This window comes from Oncorhynchus mykiss, chromosome 11 (assembly GCF_057628025.1).
Source record: "Oncorhynchus mykiss isolate SJ-2025 chromosome 11, ASM5762802v1, whole genome shotgun sequence".
NCBI lineage: Eukaryota > Metazoa > Chordata > Actinopteri > Salmoniformes > Salmonidae > Oncorhynchus > Oncorhynchus mykiss.
Window position 1 is genome coordinate 70104967 of NC_143032.1, and position 21170 is coordinate 70126136.

At 43.1% G+C, this 21170-nt stretch overlaps 1 protein-coding gene across 3 annotated transcripts in view; it reads left to right on the forward strand.

Moving 5' to 3' along the window:
• Positions 1 to 11180: 11180 nt before the first annotated feature.
• The window catches only part of LOC110536289 (tenascin), a 79725-nt gene continuing 69735 nt past the window's right edge, over positions 11181 to 21170 (forward strand). For 2 of the 3 annotated variants that reach the window (XM_021622011.3, XM_021622012.3), the window contains exon 1: positions 11181 to 11561. The gene's annotated coding sequence lies outside the window, so the exon portion shown is untranslated. The remainder of the gene's footprint in view (positions 11562 to 21170) is intronic. The other variant, XM_036936188.2, reaches the window with a different exon arrangement.

Below are 21170 nucleotides of genomic sequence, written 5' to 3' on the forward strand. Positions count from 1 at the left end.
ATATAATTTTAAAAATTAATAGGAAAATCCCTTTTTTGACTGCACTGCCCCTTTAATATATGTATTAGTAAAGTAGATTTCCTTTTGAATGGTGTGTGTGCAGGAAGAAGAGTTGACAGGGCTTGCTGCCAGTAGTTCTGAAGCGTGACTTCTATTTAGCCTGTGCTGGATTACTGACACTGGGGACAGAGAAATTTAGCTGAAAGGAATTGGTGATAAGATGAAGCCGACAAGAAAGACCAAAATGGGGGGTTGGAGGGAGGGATGGAGACTGAGGTGGGAGGGAGGGAGACTGAGGTGGGTGGGGGTGGACACAAAGAGATGGCTTTGCCGCAAAATGAAATATCAAGTCTGAAGGAGATGCATGGGGAAAAAAAGCGGAAACCAGCAGCAAAGCAGTTTGAATCCAAATGGCAATTCCGAGAGGGTGACATTTCAGGAGATTTGAACTCAATTTCATATCAAAGGAAAGGTTTTGGAGCTATATTAAAGGGGACAGTGCAATTTCAATGCTGATTAAATTTATAAGCAGTTTATGAAAAAATCTTATACCGTAGGTCCTAAGCATTTTTTAGTTTATTTTTTGAATATATTACAACATATTTGGCCAAAAGAGAACCAACCATACCATAGTCCATCAGCATATAAATGAACGGGTTTCCCTTTCATCATTCCTGGTTTTCAAATAGCTTTCCCCTAGCTTGCAGCCCCTCTCCCATTCTCCATGTACTTGACGACAGAATCAATCATGTTACTGATAAGTAGTGATAGATATTGATGAGGTATGTGTATGACGCAGTCACATGCTGTGGCTGCTATGGGAAGGAGGAACTCAGCTGTTCTACTACACACAATTACTCAGCCCCTTCCTTTCTAACCATCCTGGACTGGAGACTGAAGGTAATCTAGCCCCAGCCCCCCTTCTTCAACATTGTCCAGACCTCCCTTTTACATTGGCTACCATAACCCAAACTAAGCTCATTTGTCCCCAGAATAGACCCATGATCTCTCTTTTGTCCCGTCCACAACCTCCCATTCATTTCCCCCAAGAGAGCGGACAAAAGAGTAAAAGGGAGAGCTGAACCTTTGGCCCAGACAGGCTGTGGAGAATGGCCCATAAAGACTGCTGGTGTCTGAATGGGTTTGGGGATGCTGTGGTGGGACTGAGGGTGGGGATCCCCTTATAACTCTGCCTCTGCTCTGTTAAGACTCCCCCCTCAGCCAATGTTTGCCTGTCTCGACCACCAGGAGGCTTTCATTGTTCTATGAAATCAATATTCTATCCATGGAATTACAATCATTCTAATTCTATGATTATATCTCAGCTAGTCACCGTGATCCCTGCCCTATTTGATTACCTCCACTAATTGCTCTTCACAAGTCATCAGTGAGGCTGATTTTATGCATGTGTTTGAGCCAGACATAGGCTGTATTCTATTTTATCGTTCAAATGTTCCTTTTTGCTTCCTCTGTTTCTTGGTTAAAAATGAAACTTTGAGACTGAAGACTTGTTGACAGCTCGAATCCCCAGCTCAGTCTTTCCTCGCGTCTAGTGGGGCCAACAACATCACATTTCGACATTAGCTCACGGTGCTTTACAGACTGGAAGACATGTAGTTAACTCTGCCACGTGTTAATCTAGACAGGAAATAATCCTGACAAATAGCAATAGTCTGCCTCCTCTCCTACCTGTGTCACATGAATAAGCCATCAGTTCAATGCTGGAAGACACAGTGTGAACTGCCATCAGCTTCCACAGGCATCTCTCATTCTATAGTTTAAAGCTGGAGCAGATATGAGGAAGGTCTCAGCAGGTATTCAGAAAGATGGATATTCCACAAACTGTCCGTTTAAGACAAAATATTTTCTAGAATACGTGTTCCACAGACTGATATTCCACACCAGTGTTTAACGTAGTCATTGGAACATTGTGGGTTCAAAATGAAAATGAAATTGAGAAACTGAAAAAATAGTGATGCTCTTGTTAGATGTTAAAATGTTCATCATTTAAACACATAAATATCTGGGATGATGAGTTGTTTTATGGTATCATGGTGCATTAGAATTGTGCATTGGAAATTATGCAGACAATTACATTGGCAGAAGCCAGAATCTGTGTGTAATATTAAAGCTAATCTACCCCCCCCCCACCCTCCCCCACCCCAAAAACAGAAGAAGAATACACAACACAAGGTGCGATTTAGATTGTTCATCATCAGTTTTTCTCTTGTTATGTCAGTCACTGACAGTCAATCAATTAGCCCATGTCAGCAAAACATTTTTGGACTGCAAGTTAGTATTGCGGCCAGCTATGGAACATTTTGTATAATTGCACAATCTTCTCTTCACCTTATGTGATTTAAAACTGTGAAAATGTTGTCTACGCCCCATGGTATGGTGTGTCACTGTGGCATATCCCTGGCATTTACCTGGGCTAGTTCTGCGACCAAACTCTGGCTGCCAGGCCGCCATCTCTGGGGTGAGGTTGGGCAGAGGTCCGGTCTCAGGGGTCACACGTTCCCCAGGAGGTCACGACTCCCCAGCTCTGACCTGGCTCACATTAGCACATTCCACACACTGTGCTCGCTCAAGCTGCCACCCAAACGGCACCCTAGTCCCCTTATAATACACTACGTTTGACCAGCAGCACCATAGTCCCCTTATAATCCACTACATTTGATCAGTAGCACCCGTTTCCCTATATAATACACTACATTTGACCAGCAGCACCCTATTCCCTATATAATACACTACATTTGACCAGCAGCACCCTATTCCCTATATAATACACTACATTTGACCAGCAGCACCCTATTCCCTTTATAATACACTACATTTGACCAGCAGCACCCTATTCCTTATATAAGGAATATCCTTATATATCCTCATATAAGGAATAGGGTGCTTCTTCACTCGTGCTGCCAAACTACCCTCGTAAAGCTGACTATGTCAATGTCATTTACGAAATAGCCTCCAACACTCTACTCAGCAAATTGGATTCAGTCTATCACAGTGCCATCCATTTTGTCACCAAAGCCCCATATACTACCCACCACTGCGACAATGCTCTCGTTGGCTGGTCCTTGCAACATACTCGTCACCAAACCCACTGGCTCCAGGTCATCTATAAGTCTTTGCTAGGTAAAGCTCCGCTTTATCTCAGCTCACTGGTCACCATAGCAACACCCACCCGTAGTCACGCTCCAGCAGGTATATTTCACTGGCCACCCCCAAAGCCAACACCTCTTTGGCCGCCTTTCCTTCCAGTTCTCTGCTGCCAATGACTGGAACGAATTGCAAAAATCACTGAAGTTGGAGACTTATATCTCCCTCACTAACTTTAAGCATCAGCTGTCAGAGCAGTTTACTGATCGCTGCAGCTGTACACAGCCCATCTGTAAATAGCCCATCCAACCAACTACCTACCTCATCCCATATTTGTTTTTGTTTTTCTGCTCTTTTGAACACCAGTATTTCTACTTGCACATCCTCATCTGCACATCTATCACTCCAGTGTTAATGCTACATTGTAATTACTACGCCACTATGGCCTATTTATTCCCTTACCTCCTTATTTGCACACACCGTATACAGATTTTTCTGTTGTGTAATTAATTGACTGTACGTTTGTTTATCCCATGTGTAACTCTGTGTTGTTGTTTTTTTGCTTTATCTTGGCCAGGTCACAGTTGTAAATGAGAACTTGTTCTCAACTGGCCTACCTGTTAAATAAATAATACACTACGTTTTACCAGCAGCACCCTATTCCCTTTATAATACACTACGTTTGACCAACAGCACCCTAGTCCCTACATATTACACTACATTTGACCAGCCACACCCTAGTCCCTATATATTACACTACGTTTGACCAACAGCACCCTAGTCCCTACATATTACACTACATTTGACCAGCCACACCCTAGTCCCTATATAATACACTACGTTTGACCAGCCACACCCTAGTCCCTATATATTACACTACATTTGACCAGCCACACCCTAGTCCCTATATAATACACTACGTTTGACCAACAGCACCCTAGTCCCTACATATTACACTACATTTGACCAGCCACACCCTAGTCCCTATATAATACACTACGTTTGACCAACAGCACCCTAGTCCCTACATATTACACTACATTTGACCAGCCACACCCTAGTCCCTATATAATACACTACCTAGGGGGCTCCCGAGTGGCGCAGCGGTCTAAGGTACTGGGGACTCCCGATATAATGCACACCAATGAAAACATTGCCCCTTTGAATCATTAAGAGTCAGGGGTAAGGATTAGTTCATAGTTTCCCTGGGTGCAGGTTAAATATGTTCCATTGGCACCGTTAGTAGAGAGGAATCAGCCCATTAAAAGTCCCCCGATAAAGTTCTCATTCAGCAGCCCTATCTGTGCTCCTTAGACCCCCCCCCCCCCCCCCCCCCCAGACTGTCGAGCCCTTTGTCAGAAGCCAGTCAGGAGGAGATGGTAAACTTGGCTCTACATATTTGAGCCAATAAAAAAACATTCAGAACTGAGAGAGAGAAATATATGGAGAGGCATATTCATCTGTTTGTGTTTAAACAAGCTCGACCTTTCAATCCCCCTTAACTGGAAAATTAAATGTAGGCCTTATGTCAGATTGTGTTAAACTGGTCTTTTTTTCTCTTTCTACGAGGGATGGACCGGGTAATGATTTAATAATACAACAGTGTTTAAACATATCCATAGCAAATGAGGAGAAAATTACACTGGCATGAATTGAAAACGTTAATCGTTGATTTCATGCATTCATATGCATGAGTTGCATGCATGTCGGCCAGTCATGAAAGTGTCCTGAACCCTGAGATGGTTAGCAGCAGTTGTGTAACGAAAAGCAGTGGTCAGTCAGTCACTGGGGACACAGCACCAACTGTGGCAACACAAAAGGTGGGAGGACCTTGCTTACTGGGATTACACAGGTCAGGAGCAGCATTAAAGTCACTAGGCCCTGTCATTATGTTGGGAGATTTACAGGCATTGTATGAGGCTCTACACAGCTGAGGTTCTGTTATTATGATGGGAGAATTACAGGCGTTTTATGAGGCTCCACACAGCTGAGGAGTGTGGGAGGTTGGAGTGTGTGTGTTCTGTGTGGTCAACGGCATCAGCCAGACTTAAGAGGCACCTGCAGGCTCCCAGCAGTGTCTTCTACCTTCTTTGTGTGTTTTCACAGATATCATCTTAATTTTCGCATAAGTAGATTCATTAATAAGTGTAGTCTAATTGGTTCCATGTTTATATTTCCACCAATTCAGCATGTTTTATGTTGCCAAATGTTCATCGTTTTATAGATACATAAGAACTGTAGAACAATGAAAGGGAAAGAAAGGATCCTCTGTCCTCTAGCTCTCTGCTTGAGCCTATCCTGGAGACATGTATTTTCCCTCCCTGGGTTATGAATTATTGATCCCTCCTAAACAGCGTTTTTCTCTCTTGTTTAACTTCCTGCAGCCACAGGCTTATTGTGTTGATGACTGATTTTAATGGCAAAGTCACTCCACCCTAGCTGAGTACTCTCCCCTTACAGATCCACTGACAGATTCCTTCCCTCCCATCGTTATGTTATCGTCTCGTTATTGCGTTAAGCAGCCTGGGTTCCTGTACACTCCTGTAGCGTCAATAGGAGAGGAGAGAGACTGGAGTATATCTTCTCCTTTCAGGGCTGCTCTACTGTCCATGTTGACTCTCCCTGAGAATTTAACTCACACCTCGACAGCTAGTGGGCATAAAGGATGAAGGACAGATGGGGGGAGGGTGGGAGGGAGAGAGAGAGAGAGGGGCATGCAACAGGACCAAGGCCCATTATTACCTGTGAATTCATTTTTAATGAGGTAAACAGGTCTTTCCAGGTCAGCTGTACCCTCAGTGGGTGGTGTGTCTACTCCATCAGCTGCCTGACTACCTCCCTGCCTAGAGCTTTGACACAGAGCATTGCTGCAGGGGCTCCAACCCATAATTAGGTCTCTCTGTCATTGACCAAAAGTGTCTCTCACTTTCCGCCGAGTCCTTTTCCTCGCCTTCAAGTTGAGTGCCACTAATTATACAGTGGCAGGAAGACCTTATTAAATGTGCTCCAGGCAACCTTTGCCTTCGTTTTTCTTCTCACTGTGGCAAACTATAGCTCTTGATTTCAATATATATCGAAATCAAGAGCAATAGATATTGATTTCATCCTAATCTGTTGTTTAGAAGTGGGAAGCAACTCCTTTAGCTGGCTTGTCTAATAGCTAGATGTTCAGTGTTGTTCTAGAGAGAGATGAACTAAATAGACTGCTAAATAGTTATATAGTTAACCAACCTGGACTATCTGCATTTACCATTTTTTGCACTAAGTCCGTTGACTCATTATATACGCTGCTGTTACTGTTTATTATCTATCCTTTTGCCTAGCCACTATATTCCTAGTTATATGTACATAGCTACCTCCATTACCTCGTACTCCTGCACATGGACTCGGTACTGGTGTTTACAGTCATGTTATCGTTTCTCACTGTGTCTTTATTCCTAGTTATATGTACATATCTACCTCCATTACCTCGTACTCCTGCACATGGACTCGGTACTGGTGTTTACAGTCATGTTATTGTTTCTCATTGTGTCTTTATTCCTAGTTATATGTACATATCTACCTCCATTACCTCGTACTCCTGCACATGGACTTGGTACTGGTGTTTACAGTCATGTTATCGTTTCTCATTGTGTCTTTATTCCTAGTTATATGTACATATCTACCTCCATTACCTCGTACTCCTGCACATGGACTCGGTACTGGTGTTTACAGTCATGTTATCGTTTCTCACTGTGTCTTTATTCCTAGTTATATGTACATATCTACCTCCATTACCTCGTACTCCTGCACATGGACTCGGTACTGGTGTTTACAGTCATGTTATCGTTTCTCATTGTGTCTTTATTCCTAGTTATATGTACATATCTACCTCCATTACCTCGTACTCCTGCACATGGACTCGGTACTGGTGTTTACAGTCATGTTATCGTTTCTCATTGTGTCTTTATTCCTAGTTATATGTACATATCTACCTCCATTACCTCGTACTCCTGCACATGGACTCGGTACTGGTGTTTACAGTCATGTTATCGTTTCTCACTGTGTCTTTATTCCTAGTTATATGTACATATCTACCTCCATTACCTCGTACTCCTGCACATGGACTCGGTACTGGTGTTTACAGTCATGTTATCGTTTCTCATTGTGTCTTTATTCCTTGCGTTATTACTTCTCTTTTTCTTTCTATCTGCATTGTTGGGAAGGGCCCGTTAGTAAACATGACACTGTTATTCTACACCTGCTGTTTACGAAGCATGTGACATACTGTATCCAACTAGTTGTCCTTTTGCATGCTGTCTCTCCAGGTACACTATATCTTCATTCATATGCCATACATTATCAATAAGGTAGCAGCATTTAGTGCAGGTTGTCAGGCCCTCCCCACTTGACATATCCTAGCAGCATAGTTTCATCAGAAATGTACATTTAAATGCCAGTCGATAACTCAGCACATGCTTCTGCAAGTGTCTGGTTCCTGAGTGCGACGAGATTGGATGGCAGGGAAGGATGCGCTTGCACACATAGACGTCAGCAGGGAAATCAAACTCTGTTCCATGCTCAGTAGACGGAGGTAATAGCATGACAAACAGAGACTAGTCAAGCTCCCACAGCAATTCCCTGTGAATCCTCCCTGGCTGCACTGCTGTGAAGGAGAGATGAGGTGAAAGAGAAGGAGAGAGAGAGGAGATACATTTTTATTTAGTCACATGCACAGGGTCGCTGCAACTGCATCGCAGATTAAAATCTTAAACTCTGAGCTCCAACAGTGCAGGTGTGACTGAAACAATAAACAAACAAATGTTTACAACCACATGAGAGAAGAAGAGAGAGAAGAAGAGAGAGAAGAAGAGAGAGAAGGAGTGAAAGGAGAAGAGAGAGTAGGAGCGAGAGAAGGAGAGAGTGCGACAGGAAGGTGAAAAGAGGAACAGATGGAGAGACACAGTATGTGTTCCACAGGAACGTAGGGACTCTGTGTGTAAAGACATACTCATTTAAAACAGGTGCTATACTTAGACATGGCTCCACAGCCTCTTTCCATCCTATAGTGAACGAAGACATTGATTTCATTGGAACACAGTGTCACAAATGACAATTATAAGGACTGAATGTTCACACAACTATAATTCTATATGCTAGATCATGTTTACCCTCAGGAGAGCCAAAGCAAAATTAATCAGGCCCCTCAAGTAATGGGATATTCTTTGTCACCCAATGGTCGTGCTACATATACAGTATGTGCCACTGTGCTTTGTATTGGATTTGGGTGGGATCTTTTCTGTCTGACTGGTGTTGGCTCTCAATAAGAAGAAGGAGATAATTTCCCCTGCTGATAGAAAGCCTTTCTCTCTCAGGCTGCAAGTCTCCCTGTCTCAGCTTCCCCTCACCACACACCACTACTTCCTCTGCCTCATTCACCAGCCATGCTTATCACTGTGCATGTGTCCCAAATGGCACCCTATTCCCTATGTATTGCACTACTTTTGAACAGAGACATATGGTACCCGCTCAAAGGTAGTATAGGGTGCCATTTGTGACATTAACTGTTTTATATGGAGAGCTTCCATAGACTGGCAACGTTAGAATATTCAATATTTTGTTTTTTTGTGTCACATCAGCATGATTTCATATTGAAGGACAGAAAGCTAATGAGGGTAGATGTATTTTTTATCGCCAAAGGGGTTCTTGAATGTTCCCTAAGGGAAGCCCCCCCCCGATGCACCATCATCATCAGCACCAGAGCCTTTGTAGCCCACGATTAGTTTGGAGGTCGGGTCACAGACTGACTTAATTAGTGTCACTCAATTCTCCATGCTGGCTCTTATGAAATATATTTAATGCATATCTTCTGCTTTTGATGTCCTTGGGAATGAGGGGACACTGCCTGTGAGCATTTTGGCTCTGTCTCTGGCTGGGTCCTGCATCGTCCTTCTTGGTTGTTCCTGTGTTTATTTGAGATGAGACTGACTGTTTTCACAACCAGCATCCTCTGGGTCCTGCTGTTCCTATAGCCCCTGTAGTCTTTATATGAGGAGACCAGGTTCTAACCCGTGTAGTCTCTAAATGAGGAGGTCAGGTTCTAACCCCTGCAGTCTCTAAATGAGGAGGTCAGGTTCTAGCCGCTGTAGTCTCTAAATGCGGAGGTCAGGTTCTAGCCCCTGTAGTCTCTAAATGAGGAGGTCAGGTTCTAGCCGCTGTAGTCTCTAATTGAGGAGGTCAGGTTCCAGTGAGGAGGCCAGGTTCTAGCTGCTGTAGTCTCTAAATGTGAAGGTCAGGTTTTAGCCCCTGTTGTCTCTAAATGAGGAGGTCAGGTTCTAGCCCCTGTAGTGTTTATATGAGGAGGCCAGGTTCTAACCCCTGCAGTCTCTAAATGAGGAGGTCAGGTTCCAGTGAGGAGGCCAGGTTCTAAGCCCTGTAGTCTCTAAATGAGGAGGTCAGGTTCTAGCCGCTGTTGTCTCTAAATGCGGAGGTCAGGTTTTAGCCCCTGTAGTCTCTAAATGAGGAGGTCAGGTTCTAGCCACTGTAGTCTCTAAATGAGGAGGTCAGGTTCTAGCCACTGTAGTCTCTAAATGAGGAGGTCAGGTTCTAGCCGCTGTAGTCTCTAAATGTGAAGGTCAGATTTTAGCCCCTGTTGTCTCTAAATGAGGAGGTCAGGTCCTAGCCGCTGTTGTCACGCCCTGATCTGTTTCACCTGTTCCTGTTTCCACCCCCTCCAGTTGTCGCTTGTTTCCCCCAGTGTATTTATCCCTGTGTTTCCTGTCACTCTGTGCCAGTTCGTCTTGTATGTTCAGTCAAGTCAACCAGCGTGTTTTTTTACCGTCCTCCTTTGCTATTCTCCTTTTTCTAGTCCTCCCGGTTTTGACCTGTTTCTGGACTCTGTACCCGCCTGTCTGACCATTCTGCCTGCCTTGACCACAAGCCTGTCTGCCACTCTGTACCTCCTGGACTCTGATCTGGTTTTGACCTTTTGCCTGTCCACGACCATTCTCTTGTCTACCCCTTTGGATGAATAAACATTGTAAGACTCCAACCATCTGCCTCATGTGTCTGCAGCTGGGCCTGGCCTTGTGTCTTGATAGCTGTAGTCTCTAAATAAGGATGCCATGTTGGTTCACTCCAGACATGGGCACAGAGCAGAGGGACAGAGGTAGGTACTGGGCTTTGTCTCAAATGGCACACTATTCCCTACTTTTGACAGGAGCCCTATGTGCCCTGGTCAAAATAAGTGCAATATAAAGGAAATAGGGATGCAGCTGTATTTAAACACACATTCATCACGGGCTGTGTGGTTGGTAGAGTGCTGTATGGAGAGCAGGCTAGCTTGGTTCTGTTCAATGTTATGCATCAGGTTTCAGAGGTTTCAGTATTCTGGTGGATTTGAGGATGGTATATCCGATATTATAAACCGGGTTGTTCAAGCCCTGAATGCTGATTGGCTGAAAGCCGTGGTATATCCAACCTAATACCACTTTTATGACAAATATGACCCCCTCGCCCTTATTGATTAAATTAGGGATATGAGGAATAATAACAAATAACTTAGAAAACTGATCCTAATCATTATCACCAGCAGCATTATCATCATCGCCATCAGCATTATCGCCATGGCCACCCGCATTATCGCCATAATATCCACAATCGTCACCATAGCAACCGGCATTATCATCGCTGTCACCAACATTATCATCACCTCCATTGGCATTATCATCATCGTCACCAACATTGCCATCGTCGTCACCCACATTATCATCATCACAGCCAGCATTATCACCACCATCACCACCAGCATTATCGCCATCATCACCACCATTATCATCATCGCCACCATCATTATCACCATCATCACCACCATTATTATCCTCATCAAAAAGCAGAGGCAGTCAATCTAGCTACTTTTCCTGTTTATATTCTAGTCTAAAATGATATGTTAATGCAGCCCTGAATCCACTAATTTATTCCTCTTCCATTGGCTGCTCCACTTTGTGGCTAATGGTCCACCCTCCCCCCAAACCCTCAGCCCCCCCCCCACTCTCTATCTCTCTCCCCCTCTCTCCAGCCTTGAGGCATCCCATTTCAACTCCTCAGCTTCCATTCATAGGGGGGTATTCAAGAGCGCTAGGTGGGAGTGGGGTCTGACCGCATAGTCTACTATTTAAGAGAAAGGGAATTCTCCCTCCCTCTCTCTTTCACTCAGTCCCCAGCTCTCCTGGCTTCTCTCTCTCCTCTCACTGACTACATCAGCAGCAGACTGGGTCTCTAGGTAGATGGAATAGACTGATTGAGAGAAGGAGAGGAAAATGACTAAACTGTCATTGCTTTAGAAGGCAAAGTCACAGACACACAAGAACATTTGTTCTTTGGCTTTGGTTTCTTTGAGCCAAGTTCTCACATTCTTCCTTTTTGTTCTATTACGTTGATTTAGCTCCGGTGGAGAGATTCTGTGAATTCAGTGGAAGGTAAGCTGCTCCTGTGTTTAGCTGTGTGGTACTTGATGATGTTCTGTTTGAATTAGAATTAATGCTGATGTCTAGATTTTGTGTGATCAGATCATTTAAGATTTTTGTTAGTGTGACTTAATATAGTGTTGATTTTTATTAATATCACAGAAATAACACAGTGGGAAATACAATCAATTGTATGTTTTTGGTTTGTCTTAAAATATGTCTTGACGGGCAAAACAAATAAATACAAAGCACAACATTTCAGAACAGTAAACTGTGGATTATAATGAGATATATTTCATTCATCAAAGTGGAGTCTTTTATTGTTTGTCTATTATACTTTTCAACAAGCGAAGTCTTCTGAAGCTGGCTTAGTTTGTTCCATCATTACTCCTTTACTGTACATGCTCAAAGGTGCCTTTACAGTTTACGAGTTTACCACGTTTCTACTATTTACCTCTTACCTAACCTCATCCACCAGCTTGCTCTCTCTCTTTCGCTTGAGCCAGGGGGTGAGGATAGCTGGGTCTTACCTGAACAGAGGGGAAAATGACATTGAGTGATCCAAGATGTTGATCATCTACTGAATAATTCTGCCTGTGGAGGTGTTGAGTTGCAGTCAGCTGGGGTTCGGGATAGGAGTAGGGTTGTTCTGTGTGTGTTGCCTCCCGCAGCCTGCCAGATATGAGTCTGTAGATCTACTGTATGTGTGCCAGCAGACATTGAGCTTCTGTAGCTCGAGAGACAGACAACTGCTGTGCAATACAGTTGCTCTCTTTACTCTCTCTATTCTCTCTACTCTCTTTCGATTATCTCTACTCTCTAGTATCTCTACTCTCTAGGATCTCTAGTATCTCCACTCTCTCTACTCTTTGTTCTCTCTACTCTCTCTGTTTTCTCTGCTCTCTTTCTATCATCTCTACTCTCTAGTATCAAGAGCGCTACTCTCTACTCTCTCTAAACTCTCTCTACTCTTTGTTCTCTCTACTCTCTTTACTCTATAGTCTCTCTATTCTCTCGATTCTCTCTGTTCTCGCTACCCTCTCTATTTTCTCTACTCTCTCTTTTCTCTCTATTCTCTCATTGCTACTCGCTCTACTCTCTCTGTTCTCTCTATTCTCTCCTTTCTCTCCACTCTATCTCTCTACCCTCTCTACTCTCTACTGTCTCTACTCTCTCTCTCCTCACTCTACTCTCTACACTCTACTCTCTACTCTCTATTCTCTCTACTCTCTCCTCACTCTACTCTCTACTGTCTCTACAATCTCTACTCTCTCCTCACTCTACTCTCTACACTCTACTGTCTCTACTCTCTACTCTCTCCTCACTCTACTCTCTACTCTCTACTCTCGACTCTCTACTGACTCTACTCTCTCTACTCTCTCCTCACTCTACACTCTCTACTCTCTACTGTCTCTACTCTCTCTACTTTCTCCTCACTCCACATTCTCTACTCTCTACTCTCTACTGTCTCTACTCTCTACTCTTTACTCTCTACTCTCTCTACTCTCTTCTCATTCTACTCTCTACTCTCTACTGTCTCTACTCTCTCTCTCCTCACTCTACTCTCTACACTCTACTCTTTACTCTCTACTCTCTCTACTCTCTCCTCACTCTACTCTCTACTGTCTCTATTCTCTCTACTCTCTCCTCACTCTACTCTCTACTCTCTACTGTCTCTACTATCTCTACTCTCTCCTCACTCTACTCTCTACACTCTACTGTCTATACCCTCTACTCTCTCCTCACTACTGTCTCTACTCTCTCTCTCCTCACTCTACTCTCTACACTCTACTCTTTACTCTCTACTCTCTCTACTCTCTCCTCACTCTACTCTCTACACTCTACTCTCTCCTCACTCTACTCTCTACACTCTCTACTCTCTACTCTCTCCTCACTCTACTCTCTACTCTCTCAACTCTCTCCTCACTCTACTCTCTACACTCTCTACTATCTACTTTCTCCTCACTCTATTCTCTACTCTCTACTCTCTCTACTCTCTAATCTCTCTAATCTCTACTCTCTCTACTCTCTCTAATCTCTCCATTCAAATCAAATCAAATTTTATTTGTCACATACACATGGATAGCAGATGTTAATGCGAGTGTAGCGAAATGCGTGTGCTTCTAGTTCCGACAATGCAGTAATAACCAACGAGTGATCTAACCTAACAATTCCACAACAACTACCTTATACACACACACAAGTGTAAAGGGATGAAGAATATGTATATAAAAATATATGAATGAGTGATGGTACAGAACAGCATAGGCAAGATGCAGTAGATGGTATAGAGTACAGTATATACATATGAGATGAGTAATGTAGGGTATGCAAACATTATATTAAGTGGCATTGTTTAAAGTGGCTAGTGATACATTTTTACAGCAATTTTTCCATTATTAAAGTGGCTGGAGTACTCACTCTACTCTCTGTGCGCTTGCTACTCTCTCTCTGTTCTTTCTATTTTGTATATTCTCTATGCTCAACTCATTCTATTCTCTCTGCTCTCTATATTCTCTCTACTCTCTCTACTCTCTCCATTCTCTCTATTCTTTGTTCTCTCTACTCTCTCTACTCTCTGTTCACTCTACTCTCTCTACTCTCTATATTCTCTCTACTCTCTCTACTCTCTTTAATCTCTCTACTATCTATCTATCTATTATCTCTCTCTGTTCTCTAGTCTCTCTGTTCTCTCTACTCCCTCTGTTCTCTCGACTCCCTCTGTTCTCTCGACTCTCTCTACTCTCTCTATTCTCTCCACTCTCTGTTCTTTCTATTTTTTCTATTTTCTACTCTCTCTACTCTCTCTATTCTTTGTTCTCTCTACTCTCTCTACTCTCTGTTCACTCTACTCTCTCTACTCTCTATATTCTCTCTACTCTCTCTAATCTCTTTAATCTCTCTTACTATCCATCTATTCTCTCTCTGTGTTCTCTAGTCTCTCTGTTCTCTCCACTTCCTCTGTTCTCTCTACTCTCTATTCTCTCTACTCTCTCTACTCTCTTTCTATTCTCTACTCTAGTATCTCTAGTACGTCTAGTATCTCTACTCTCTCTACTATTTGTTCTCTCTACTCTCTGTTCACTCTACCCTCTCTACTCTCTACATTTTCTCTACTCTCCATATTCTCTCTACTCTCTCTGTTCTCTCGATTCCCTGTGTTCTCTCTACTCTCTCTACTCTCTACTCTCTCTACTCTCTTTCTATTCTCTACTCTCTAGTATCTCTAGTACGTCCAGTATCTCTATTCTCTCTACTCTCTCTACTATTTGTTCTCTCTACTCTCTAATCTCTGTTCTCTCTACTCTCTCTACTCTCTTTATTCTCTCTGCTCTCTCTGTTCTCTTGACTTCCTCTGTTCTCTTGACTCTCTCTGTTCTCCCTATTCTCTCTATTCTTTATTTTCTCTTTGTTCTGTCTTCTCTCTATTATCTCTACTCTCTCTACTCTCTACTCTATACTCTCTACTCTCTCTGTACTATCTATTTTCTTTACTCTCTACTCTCTATACTCTCTCTACCCTAATCTCTCTAATTGCTCTGTTCTCTCGACTCTCTCTGTTCTCTCTACTGTCTATATTCTCTCTTCTCTCTCTGTTCTCTTGACTTCCTCTGTTCTCTTGACTCTCTCTGTTCTCCCTATTCTCTCTATTCTTTATTTTCTCTTTGTTCTGTCTTCTCTCTATTATCTCTACTCTCTCTACTCTCTACTCTCTCTGTTCTATCTATTTTCTTTACTCTCTACTCTCTATACTCTCTCTACCCTAATCTCTCTAATTGCTCTGTTCTCTTGACTCTCTCTGTTCTCTCTACTCCCTCCCTCTGTTCTCTTGACTCTCTCTATTCTCTCTGTTCTTTTATTTTTTTATATTCTCTACTCTATTCTATACTCTACTCTACTCATTCTACTCTCTCTACACCCTGCTCTCTCTATTCTCTACTCTCTCTCCTGGTTCTCTCATTGTACGGTTGGTACACAGTACTAGCTGGCAGCTCTGCAGACTCCCTTCCTCCCTCTAGTCTATGTGCTGTTCAGCACTGGGCTACAGGCAGCATGTCTGTGTGTGCATGTATAGTCCTCAACACTCACAGATCTCCTATATCAGATCTCCTATATCGGATCTCCTATATCAGATCTCCTATATCAGATCTCCTATATCAGTTCTCCTTTATCAGATCTCCTTTGTCAGATCTCCTATATCGAATCTCCTATTTCAGATCTCCTATATCAGATCTCCTTGATCAGATCTCCTTTATGGGATCTCCTATATCGGATCTCCTATATCGGATCTCCTATATCAGATCTCCTCCATCGGATCTCCTATATCGGATCTCCGTTATCAGATCTCCTTTATCAGATCTCCTATATCAGATCTCCTCCATCGGATCTCCTATATCGGATCTCCTATATCAGATCTCCTCCATCGGATCTCCTATATTGGATCTCCAATATCAGATCTCCTTTATCAGATCTCCTATATCAGATCTCCTCCATTGGATCTCCTATATCAGATCTCCTATATCGGATCTCCTATATCAGATCTCCTATATCAGATCTCCTATATCGGATCTCCTATATCAGATCTCCTATATCAGATCTCCTATATCGGATCTCCTATATCAGATCTTCTATATCAGATATCCTATATCAGAGGGCTCAGAGAGAGAAATTAGGGATGTACAGCGCTCATTGGTGGGGGTTGTCGACAGTGATTATGCCCCTGTAAAAGATTGCATGCCTGTGACTGTGATGACTGTGACTGTAATTACTGTGACTGTGAATGAGAGTAGAGGGGAGGATGTGTGGGGGTTGCCGTTCACGTGTGTGTGTGGAGATGTGTGTGTGTGTGTGTTGGGGCACTGTGTGTGGTTAACTACGGAGATGTGGGGTGCAGTGAAGGAGGAGACCCCCAGGATACCACGTCTGCATCTGTTGGATGGTAAATGCTACATGGGGGCACAATGTAATGCCTACCTCATCTTATCTTTGGAACATTGTTGTGTAGATAATGGTTGAAGCAGGATCAACTCATGGTTCTTCTATTGCAGCACAAGGATGTTCAGTGCCTAATTGGACAATATTGACCCTTTTCCACTCAATACTTTGATGCTTGTGTGGATAAGGCTACCTACTTACTATCTTGGTTCATTTGTCAGACGTCTGATGTTGGGTTTTCTCTTTCATGCACCTTTTCCTTCTTGATATGTGTATAGTCAGTGTCAGAGTGGTTATGTTTCAGTACCAACATGTGGAGGTTGCTCAGGCTTGGTGTGTGAATGTTTTATGATCCTAATGCTATGTGCAGAGAGGAGAGCCATTGATAGTGACACAGCGCCAGAGATGAGTGGAAAACTGTCCTTTGTTTGGACAGCTGTATCCTCCATCACCCCATGCTTGATAATCAATGCACTTGGAGAGAGAACTGTATTTACCCTCACTTAGCTCCTCTGGTGGTGATGGAGGAGAAACAATGATTGGGGCATTTACAATGACATGAAGAGGTTATTTTACATGCTCATAAAGAAAGGAAAGGATAACAAATTAGTTGACTGAAGAAGCAGATGTGATTTTTGCTGGATGAAACAACGGTCATCTCAATTTCAAACCGCCCCCACCTGCACTACCACCCCCACCTGCACTACCACCCCCACCTGCACTACCCCCCCCCCCACCTCTCTCTCTCTCTCTCTCTCACTCTGTCTCTCTCTCTCTCTCTCTCACTCACTCACTCTGTCTCTCTCTCTCTCACTCTGTCTCTCTCTCTGTCTCTCACTCTGTCTCTCTCTCTCTCTCTCTCTGTCTCTCTGTCTCTCTCTCTCTCTCTCTCACTCTGTCTGTCTGTCTCTCTCTCTCTCTCTCTCTCTCTCTCTCACTCTGTCTCTCTCTCTCTCTCTCTCTCTCTCTCTCTCTCTCTCTCCCTGTATCTCTCTCTCCCCCTCTCTCTCTCCTTCTCTCTCTGTCTTTCTCTGTCTCCCTCTTTCTCTCTCCCCATGGGGCACTCTCTCTCTCTCTTTTTCCCTCTCTCCTTGCTCTCTGTCTCTGTCTCTCCCTCTCCCCCTCTCTCCCTGTATCTCTCTCTCCCCCTCTCTCTCTCTTTCTCTCTCTCTGTCTTTCTCTGTCTCTCTCTTTCTCTCTCCCCCTCTCTCCCTGTATCTCTCTCTCCCCCTCTCTCTCTCTTTCTCTCTCTCTGTCTTTCTCTGTCTCTCTCTCTCAATTCAATTACATTCAATTTGCTGTATTCTCTCTCTCTTGCTCTCTGTCTCTGTCTCTCTCTCCCCCTCTCTCCCTGTATCTCTCTCTGTCTCTCTCTCTCCCCCTCTCTCCCTGTATCTCCTCTTTCTATCAGATTCAGATTGCTTTATTGGCATGAAATACAATTTGTAGATATTGCAAAAGCTGTATAGTGGTACAGCATTTCAGTAAATACACTTCAATGCAATGAGGTTAATGAAATCCATTTAATTTCAGTAGTAATAATAACATATCATGTGGACAGGTAAAACACTACTACTGTTTTATTGTGTGATCTTTGATCATTAAATAAAACATATTATAAAAAGAAGATGGTTACACTATATGTTGCTTTTAAGGTATATAGAATGTAAATACATCAAGGAATGAATGTTCATGGACTGTCCCTCAGGCTATGGCAATCAGACATCTGTCAGTAATAGCTGCTCCCTCACCCAAAATACTAACAAGCTTTATGTCATTAGTAAATGCACAGAAGTTGGGGATTGATTGAGCTATTTTCTTTTATATTTATATCTATTGTCTCTCTACACTGTCATTGTTATTTTGTTGAAGTTTGTCTATTCAAGGCTATCTTGATAATGGGTTAATTCACTGACAATTTGAGAAATTGACAGTTCTACATGTCTCATTGATTGAATTTAATGATGGTGAGTAATTACTACCCTGAACAAAAATAAAGACGCAACCTGCAACAATTTCAAAGATTTTACTGAGTTACAGTTCATATAAGGAAATCATTCAATATAAATACATTCATTAGTCCCTAATCTATGGATTTCACATGACTGGGAATATAGATATGCATGTGTTGGTCACAAATACCTTTAAAAAAAGTTGGGTCGTGGATCAAAAAACCAGTCAGTATCTGGTGTGACCACGATTTGCCTCATGCAGCACGACACATCTCCTTCATATAGAGTTGATCAGGCTGTTGATTGTGGCATGTGGAACGTTGTCCCACTCATCTTCAATGTCTGTGAGAAGTGGCTGGATATTGGCGGTAACTGGAACACGCTGTCATAGACATCAATCCAGTGCATCTCAAATATGCTCAATGGGTAACATGTCTGGTGAGTATGCAGGCCAGGGAAGAACTGGGACAATTTCAGCACCCAGGAATTGTGTACAGATCTTTGCGACATGGGACCGTGCATTTTCATGCTGAAACATGAGGTGATAACGGCGGATGAATAGCATGACAATGGGCTTCAGGATCTCATCACGTACAGTATCTCTGTGCATTCAAATTGCCATCGATAAATTGCAATTGTGTTCATGCCTACCCATACCATAACCCCAACCACCACCATGGGGCACTCTGTTCACAACGTTGACATCAGCAAACCGCTCACCCACACGATGTCATACATGTGGTCATGGGTTGTGAGGCCGGTTGGACGTACTGCCAAATTCTCGAAAACAGTGTTGGAGTCGGCTTATGGTAGAAAAATTAACACTCAAAATTCTGGCAACAGCTCTGGTGGACATTCCTGCAGTCAGCATGCCAATTGCACTCTCCCTCAAACCTTGAGACATCTGTGGTATTGTGATGTGTAAAAAAAAAACTACACATTTTAGATTGGCCATTTATTGTCCCCAGCACAAGGTGCACCTGTGTAATAACCATGTTGTTTAATCAACTTCTTGATATGTCACACCTGTCAGGTGGTTGGATTATCTTGGCAAAGAAGAAATGCTCACTAACAGGAATGTAAACAAATTTGTGCACAACATTTAAGAGAAATAAGCTTTTTGTGCATATGGAACTTTTCTGGGATCTTTTATTTCAGCTTATGAAACATGGGACCAACACTTTACATGTTGAGTTGATATTTTTGTTCAGTGTAGATAATGACCTGCTGTGGTTCATTCAGACTGTTCCAGGTTGGTAAATGTGTGTTTTTCACCATGTATATCCGTATGGCCAGTGTGGCCTGTCTTACAGCCAGATGTTAACCTGAATCATAAAGATTTAATCAGATCCCGGTACCTGGAAACTCATAACCCGCATCATGCAGACTGACTGCAAGACCAAAACATTCCTGGTGAGAAAATGTAATTGTTTGTGCTTGTAGTGGTTTGAGTTCATGAAATGCCACCACCATTGACGGCGAATAAATAAATACCATCTATCCCATTGAGAGCACCTATTTGATTTATATAGACTAATCCTTCGATCCAGTAGATTGTCGTCTGTAGTATTGTGCTTTGCTTTTGTGCTTTGATTGTGTGTTATGTCTGCTGTTCACATCACATTTGAGACTGACACATATGAATGTATTAAGCCTTATAAAAGGCCTCTTTCCTGTGTCACTCCCAGATTTGGCCTCTGACTGACAGCCCCTCCGCCCGACGAGACAAAAAGCTCCTGACAGATTAGTTATCACCACGGGAACAAAGATTCTCTCAAAAAGAATCCAATGTCTTAAAGTGTTGAACTCCCAGACGGTTTTTAATGTTACTCTGATGCTAATGTGAGAGCTGAGTGGAGGGGAAGAGCTGGCAGCCTGTGGGCGCATCCCAAATTACACCTTATTCCCTATACAGTGCATTACTGTTGAACAGAGCCCTAAAGGACCTGGTCGAAAGTAATGCACTATATAGGGGATAGGGTGAGATTTGGGACACTGTCTGTGTTCCCGGGGCCTTTGTGTTGCCAACGTTATAACTCCATTGGTGGCATCCAAGAGATGAACACAGCTGGCTGATGATGGGACTGTGACTCGCCAGTGACCTCACATATTGGAATGCACACACCATAGAATCGTGTTCCCTGGACAAGACAGGCCTCATTGAGGGGGCAGACAATTTAAATTGGGATATGGTAAATGGGAGACCCATAAAGTGTATGACCTGGGGTCGTATTAGTGTGTGAAAGGATGGTAGTACTCCCCGTGAGGACACGCGACACACTGTCAGCCTTTCATTGACAGGGACAAACAGATGTCCTCATATCACAGCCAACATTCCTGCCTCGATTTCCGAGTGGGAAAAACCTCTCCTTCCCGTCATAAAGCCTGTCAATGCTGTGAAGAATACCCCACTGTATTCAAAAGATAGCCTTCAGTACTTTGGATGTCCTTGAATAACCTAAAAATCCCCTCGGTTCATTTACAAGTGAATGAAGAAGGCAACATGGCAATTCACCTAATGTTATTACTCTCAACTTTTTCATCAAGTTGTCTACTGTACGTTGTTAGCAGAAGTACTGGACAGCTGCCTCTGCAGTTTGCGAGGGAGGAACTAGGACCAAGGACAGAGAAAGTTGTCCTTTCCTCTGTCTGAATTCACTGCTGCAGTGCAAAGCCAAAGTCGGGGAGCAACACGGTGAAATGCTCCCGAGACCACATGCCTGCAAGGTGCTCC